Source organism: Octodon degus, unplaced genomic scaffold (genome assembly GCF_000260255.1).
Source record: "Octodon degus isolate 3935 unplaced genomic scaffold, OctDeg1.0 scaffold00004, whole genome shotgun sequence".
In the NCBI taxonomy this organism is placed as follows: Eukaryota; Metazoa; Chordata; class Mammalia; order Rodentia; family Octodontidae; genus Octodon; species Octodon degus.
The window spans coordinates 21,659,738-21,666,493 of record NW_004524580.1 but is presented as its reverse complement, the minus strand read 5'-3'; the positions used below and the strand labels follow the sequence as shown (position 1 = coordinate 21,666,493).

General features: G+C 44.4%; 1 long non-coding RNA gene across 1 annotated transcript in view; it reads right to left on the bottom strand.

Moving 5' to 3' along the window:
- Nucleotides 1-1,063: 1,063 nt before the first annotated feature.
- LOC111817068 overlaps nt 1,064-6,756 on the bottom strand; it is a 31,262-nt gene continuing 25,569 nt past the window's right edge. Inside the window, exon 3 of the long non-coding RNA XR_002821336.1 lies at nt 1,064-1,242. This is a non-coding gene — a long non-coding RNA (uncharacterized LOC111817068). The remainder of the gene's footprint in view (nt 1,243-6,756) is intronic.

Genomic DNA, 6,756 nt, shown 5'->3' with positions numbered 1-6,756 from the left:
ATTCGAACTCAGGATCTCACACTTCCCAGACAGGCACTGTACCACTGAGCTAAATCCCTGGCCCAGAATTCTTTCTGGGAGAGGTCAGATATCTGAATATTCTTTTAAAGTCCTTGGGGGAACTCTTAGCTATAGGTAGGCTGGGAAAGTCAGGAAGAAGCTGTATGCTTCTTGATTTCTTTTTTTCTTTTGATAATTTTTACATTTATTTAATTAATTAGTTTATTTTTTGAGATAGGCTTTTACTGTGTAGTACAGGCTGGCCTTGAACTCACTATGTAGCCTAGGATGATCTTGAACTCGTGATGATAGTCCTGCCTTGGCTCCCCAGACCCTGACGCACAGGTGCTCACCACCAGGCCTAGTTCCAGATTTCCTGACTCCCTAGTTGATGAAACCTAAGCACAAAAGCATCTGACTTGCTTGCGCCCAGGTATGGAGTGTGCACTTGAAGGCTGGGTTATGCCCTTAAGGGCGCTTCAGGGAAACAATTCTCAGCCAGACCTGGAAAGGGCAAGAAACCTGAACTGGTGGCATAAGAGACAGAGACAGAGACAGACATAGAGACAGAGACAGAGACTCAGACGCCCAGGTTTGTTGTCACTTGAGACCACGTGGCTGTCGGTAGCCACCAAGCAAGTTGTTGATTAAGAGGTCTATTTCAGGGGCTTGAAAAAGTTGGTGCTTGACATCAGTGGAATTTAAATAGCTGGGCAAAACAAATGTTTTATGGATCCTTGAATGGTGTTCAATGTACCTGTCTTCAGTAGGCAATGTCCAATGTGCACATGAACATAGTTGATTCAGGTACTTCTTGTTTTTTTTCCCCAAAGATTCTGCTTTGCTGAAGAAATCAAAGCCTAGGACCTAGTTTCCAGCCTCTGTGTCCCTGAGAATCTATCCTGCCAAGGTCTTTGCTAGGGAAAACAGCCCTGCCCTTGAGGAGGCCTTCCCAGCAAGCACTTGAAGAGCAGTATCAAAGCTGTTTCTCCTAGGCTGCTCTGCCTGGGCCTTCTTCCTTCTGTGTGTCTGGAAAGTTCCAGAAGATTCTAAAAATCGTAAGAGAGACTTCCACTTCCTTAGACCTGTCAGGGCTCAGCTTCCTTTCCCCAAGTGCAGTCCTGGCCCAGTTTCTGCTCCCTCTGCCTGAGCTGGCTGTCTGAGGGCCAGGGTCAAGGTGTGTCCAGCTACCAGGGTGACCTCGTGCGGGTGGCTCAGTGCTCCGAGCCCCGCTGTCTTCACCTGTAACATAAAGATCACATCAGCAGCTGCACCTACCGGGTGAGGGTGTTGGGAGAATCCATGCTAAGGAGTTCCTGAGGGGGTGCGGGGGTTGGGGGAGGGGACACACTCACCCTCGCTGCCTGCCTCGGCTGGACCACCCACTCCTGTGGAATCTTGATTTCCTCAAAGCACAGTTTATCGTAGTGCAAAACTAGAAGCAACTATACCGGCCAGTAACATGAGATTTTAATCCATAAACTCTGGTATATTTAGATTACAGTAATTAAGAATCATATTATAAAACACAATGAGTTTTATAGGAATAAATGTTTTATGATGTCTAAAATGAAAATAAAATAGTGTATGATTTAGTTTGCGACTAAAATATGCTGCAGAATTCTCTTGTGTATGGAAGGAGGTCGCAGTGGAGGGCGCCGCAGTGGAGGGCGCTGTGCACACGCGAGGACTTCAGGCGCTGCGTGCGCTAGTGCAGGTGGGCTCGGGTTGGCCCCGGTCACAGCGGGTGTGACCCCGCAGGGTGCGCTCGTGTCCTGCGCTCCTTCCCGGGTGTTTCTGCCTCGGAGCCAGCCAACCATGGCTGTGCGCCTAAATAAACCTCTCGTTCTTCAAGCTGTAGGTGTTGGGCATTTTGTCCCTGCGAAGGGAAAGTGACTAAGACAGTATTTATAGCTGATCCTCGGTGGAAGAAAAAAAATAAAATAAAATCTCACATAAAATGAGAACAGGGCTGGGGAGATAGCTTGGCGGTCTAAGCGCCTGCTTGGCAAGTGCGAGGATCCGGGTTTGATCACCAGTATTATATGCTGTGCGGGTCTCAGAATCCCGGGCACGCCACACTGGCCCCGGTGCTGGGCATGGTGGTGCACGCCGGTAATCCCAGTGCTGGGGAGGCTGAGACAGGAGGATCACTAGGAGTCCAAGCTGTGTAGTGAGACCCTGTACTAATAAATAAATAAAAAACCAAATCCCTTACAAATAAATAGAATAAGAATAATTTTACCAGCATTTGCTCATTTGTGCTTTCATCTATTCCCACCAAGCTTGACCCGAAGCTGAAATCACCTAGGGAAACACCTCACTCTGATTTGCCGTCCTTTTATCTCAGTAAATGGCAGATTTTTTTTTTTCCCCACCACCAGCCTTAGAAACTGGATTGTAGCATAGTGCAGCTGATAGGCCTTCCTGTGAAAAGAACTCTTCTCCTTCATTTCTGCAGACAGCCTGTCTGCTAGCTGCTTGTCCCTTGAGGCTATTGGAGTTCTGTCCTAAAGCTTTCTTCATGGCTCAGACCTGCTTTAAGTGCTTTTTGAAAGTTAGCAGGCAGGGGAATTAGAGAACAGAGCTGTTTTCATGTATTACGTGGGAAGAGACCCGGATGTTTGATGGGCTGGAAAATGAACTCAAGTTAACACCATGATGGAGGGAGTGGGAGATGTACATTAGGAAAGAGTTCCTATGCAAGGCCCAGGGGAGGGAGGTGCCTGGGGCTGCTTAGGTGCCCCTGCACACTGGACTCCAAGTGTCACTGCCCTGGGACAGATCACAGGAAGTGTGCTGGAGTAACTGTTGGAACCACTGAAGACCCTTAAATGACAGAAGGTGAACTTCAGGAGAGCCATGTAAGGAAGGCAGAATGATAGCACTTTGAATTTGAATAAGGTTCCGGGTCTGTCACTGGTCTGTGCAAGAGCCCCGTGGAGGACCGCTGCCTCCCCAGATAAGATGTGGAGACGGTAGTCGGAGGTGACAGGGAAGTACTGCCCTCTAGTTCTCATGATATTTCTGCATCTCCTCCTACTGCACAATTAGGGGCTTTTTGTAAGCGCTGGCTGATGAAACCCTCTTAAATGCTGCCTTCCCCATGGCCTATCTCAGCACAGCATCACATAGGAATGACACTTTAGAGACATCAAAGCTGGGAGCTGGAGAGCAACATAATCACAGGTGCATCCAAAATTAAAACAAGTAATAAGGGGCAATCAGATACAACTGTCAATTAATTTAAAAAACTTACTTGAAAGGGTCAAGGTTTCAGAAAATTACAGTCAAGTGACACTGACTCAAAAAGACAAATGATCTAAATCCTATGATACTGAGAGATATTGATTAAATCTGTGATTATCCAACTTATGAAACAAGGTACAAGTTTTACAGGTGAGCCTTACCAAATTGGAAGATATAATCCCAATCTTATACACAGTGTTCTGGAGAACATCAGATTAAAGGGAAAACATCCCCAAATATTACTTTATGAGACCAGCATAAGCTTCAATCCAAAATAAGATAATAGGGATAACTGAAAGCTAACTACACTTCTAAATATAAGGGTATAAAATATAATAAAATTTAAGAAGATCAATACTTAGAAGCAAAAATTTAAATATTATTGTTACCGTTTGTGTATAGTTGTCCCCCCAAAGCCTCATGCAGTCTTGGGGCAGCTTGTGATTGATTACTGTGGGTGTGGATGCTGCACCTGCCCTGGGGCAGGTAATTTCCATTTCAAAGTAAGGAAGGAAGAGAAGCTAGCTGCTTGAGCTGCTGCTACTCCTCCTTTTGGCTTTCTCACTCTGTGCCGCCTCCATGAAAAGTTGTTTTCTGCTGTGTGCTGTTCTGCCTTGGACTCAGCTGAATGCGGACTGAACCCTCCAGTAACTGTGAGCTAAATAAACCTTTCCTTCCTTCAGTGTGGGTGTCAGGTATTTGTTCCAGCAACAAGAGAAGAGTAACTAAGACAACTATACACTCTGACCAGTGCAATTCTAGAGAAATCAGTTAATGGAATTTACCACATTAACAAACAGGTGAAAACCCCACAATTCCTTCAATAGAAGCAGAAAATCCATTTACTGAAATTTCATCTTTTCATGTTAAAACTATCAGAAAATAAAAAGGGAAATTTCTTAGAATAAGGAGAATTTCTTAGAATAAAATATATCGATTGCAACCTTGGAACAAGCATTGTATTTACTGGTAAAGCTCAATAGCTGTTCATTTTAACATCAGGACTGAGACAAGATAGCTGCTGTTTTTGAGTTCCAACTCATCATTATTTGGACGTTTCAGTGAGAGCAGTAAGACAAGAAAGGGATTGTAAAGACAAGAGAAGCTATCGCAGAAATATGACTGCCTTTATAGAATTGAAGATAAAATACAAACATTATATATTTATTCGTTGTTGTTGTCTGTTGGTTTGTTTGAGTCAAGGTCTCACTATGCAGTCCAGACTGGCCTTGAACTCACTAGCTAGCCTGCCCGGCCCTCTTGAATTCTCAGCTCTCCTCCTGTCTCTGCCTGCAGAGTGCTGGCACTGTGGGCATGCATCACAATGCCTGGCTACAATTTGAGCCCAGTAAGAAGTCCACAAGTTACTAAAGGCTGCAGGACCAAAAGTCGGGAAGAGCAAAGATGACTGGAGTCCTCTGAATATTACTTGTATGTCCATTACCACACGTGGTAGGCTTTAGATGTGATCCATCCCTCCAAAGCTCATGGTGAAATCTGGTCCCCAGTCTAACAGCTGTGGGCTGGTGGCACTCTCCACAGGTGTTTAGACTGGGAAGAGGGATTTGTGCCTTTCCCACTGTCACTTGAGGGACTTGTCTAGCTGCTGCAAGGATGGGCTGCTATGGAGGGAGGTTATCCCTCGGGCCTTGCGGTCTGCATATGCCTCTGTCCTCTGCTCTCTCCAGGTATTGCAGCAGTGCATGGCCCTTGTTCATGGCCCTTGCTCATGTCGTGATCTTGGACATCCAGCCTCCACGCTGTGGGCTAGAATAAATCTGCTTCCTTTATAATCATCAAGGTTCAGCCATTTTGTTCCAGCTACAGAAAATAGACTAAGACTATAGCTTATTGTGAAGACCTTCCCCGAAGAAGATCCTTTTGCCTTCTTCCACATCCAAATCCTATTTTCCCTCAAAATCTTCTCTCAGCCAACTTGAACATGGAAGCCCATGGGAAAAGGAATTCACACCTCAAGAACTGTAGTCACAGCCTAATCAACCCATCAAAATTCACATGAAAGCTACTGGAATTAAAGTGGTGAATTATTTGGCGCAGGCAACAGCAAAAACTAAACAACCAAGCAGTACAGGTGAGTGTTTCCTGTTCAAAATGGTTGCAAGTAGAAGTGTTTTGGATTTTGGATTTTTTTAAGGTTTTGAAACATTCACATAAGTTTAATGAGATATATTGGAGGAAAGACTCAAGTTTAAACATGAACACATTTATGTTTCATTTGTAGCTTACACACATAGCCTGAAAGAACTTCAATTTTATGCAGTATTCCAGGGTGTCTGTGCTTTGACTATGACCCAGCACATGAGGTCATGCAAGTGAGACTATTTAGCTGAGGCTTTATGTCAAGGTTAACAGTTACGGAGTCTGGAGCATTTCAGACTTCAGAAGTTTTGTTTAGGGATGGCTAACCTGTGATGGAACAGAAGACAGGGTCTGTAAAAACTCCTGACCTCCTCATACCTGTCACAAAATTAAACTGCATGTAGATGAAAGCCTAAAATATTAAGTGTGAACACCAAACTTAAAACTTTCAGAAATAAAGTATAAGAGGATTTTGTTTCGACAGCTGTGGAGAATTTATGGTTACTCTCCATAGCTACATCCGTGGATTCAGTCAAATGTAGACGGAAAATACTCGAAACAATGCTTGTGTCTTCACGGAACAACCTTGTCATTAGTCCCTAAACAAAACAGCATGGCAACTATTTACATAACATTTGCATACTGTTGACTATGATATGTGATCTAGAGAAGGGAGGATGGGCGTAGGTGCCATGCAAATACCACGCAATTTTAGGTGAGGAACTTGAGCTGGGCAAACCCCAGGTATTCTGCAGGCTCAGCCCTGGGCCCACAGGCTTGAGGCTACTTCGCAAACTCCACCTAAGGAAGCAAAGAATCTCGAACACCCACACATTTTGGTATCTGTAGAGGGTTCTGGATCTGATTCTCTGTTAATATACAGGAATAACTGCATTAAACAAGAATGATGGTGAGGGGACAAGGACTGAGATACACTAGACTAAATTCTACTAAATTCAGTAGACTCATAAAAAGTAAAAAGATGAGACACACTAAGAAAAAGTGATATTTGCAATGTATAGCCCTCAATGAGTGATTATTATTTATAATATTCAAAGAGTACTTTCAAATCAATATGAAGAATTACATGCTAAGGAAAGGAGCAGAAAATTCACAGAAGACAAGATCAAAATGTGGCCCAGTCCCCCACGCGCTGAAGCAAGGCTCACCCTTAGCGAGCACTAGCTGTATATTGCTCTCAGGGCTTTATTGTGCCTTCGCTATTCAGGCCAGAGGCAATTACTGGGCCCTAGCCAGATGGCTCTGTGTGTTTTCCATGGACTAGCACCCCAATCCTGGCAATAACTGCACAAGGTTTTTACAGCTAACTCTTTCCTCTACCAAACAGGGAAAGTAGGGCTAATGTCACACATCCAGCAAGTAGGAGAGGCAGGATTTGAACATGAG